A 1181-nucleotide genomic window follows, 5' to 3' on the forward strand; every position below is an offset into this window, starting at 1 on the left:
TTTTTCACACAAAATTTGATACAGGTTCTTTGATCCATTTTTTTGAATAGGTAAAAATCGAAGAGGATCCAAAACACGTGCAAGCAAAGCAGCTGTCAACMAKKAAATGAACATTCAAAATGGCCGAGCTTGTCGGCATAAGTGAGAGACATGAGTACCAACATAACGCCACAAAAAATTTGAAAGTCGAATACCTAACCCGCGAAAATTCAAAATTCGCGATACTTTTTGAACACACCTCGCACTAAGGCCCTTTCATATAAGTTTGTATGGGGACCAACCAAGCCATCGAGTTTTCGTCGCAATAACCGGAGTGACACTACAGATAAGCGGAGTTGTTATAACCGGATTCTACTGTACATATATACATATGTACATATGTTCTTCTCTTCTTATGTTTTGTTGAAAAGAGGTATCTGTAAACATTTCTTTAAAATTTTATTTAAACCTTGAATCAACATCGAACAAATTGTTTTATTAAATTAGTATAATATTATATAGTGTAGTACATATACTATAATAATACTTTTCCAAATTTTTGGAATATATATTCATGAATGGAATTTGAATTAAGTTCATAAGAATCTTGTAATATACATATTTATCGTTTACTTTATTAAAATGAATTACTCACACATACTTTACCAAACTTTAAAATTAAATGCTCTCGAATTTTGTCTTATTCTCTTTCACTCTCATGGGAGAAAAATCTTCTTATACATATTTCGTCTTTACCAACTGCTAACGGAAATGACTGATTTAAGGCGAGAATTTACTCCCTGGAATTTGAAGAAATTATCTAAAAATTGCTATCTGGCGTAAGATTAGCTAATATAGATTAGAAATTCATATATGTAGGTATTTATAAGTAATTTAAAAAAATCTTAATAACCGATTGTATGGGATATATTTGATTTAATTGTAAGATTTGGCCGATTCCGACAAATGATCAATAAAATGTTAAAATTCATCTCTCTAATAAATTTAATTCGGAAATTTCAATTAGCGATGAACAAATTATTATAATCGCTAAAAGTCTTCACCTTAAAAATCGCTGGCTTGAAACCTGTTTTACACCCATAGTTTCTTAGGCAAAGTTATGCAGAATGATCCGTAGAACATTTTCGTGTTCTCTCTCTCTTGTTTTGGATCACTGTAATTCGACCCGCTCTAAAGTATGT

The sequence above is a fragment of the Bactrocera latifrons genome, unplaced genomic scaffold (genome assembly GCF_001853355.1).
Source record: "Bactrocera latifrons isolate USDA-ARS-PBARC rearing strain unplaced genomic scaffold, ASM185335v1 scaffold_172, whole genome shotgun sequence".
NCBI lineage: Eukaryota > Metazoa > Arthropoda > Insecta > Diptera > Tephritidae > Bactrocera > Bactrocera latifrons.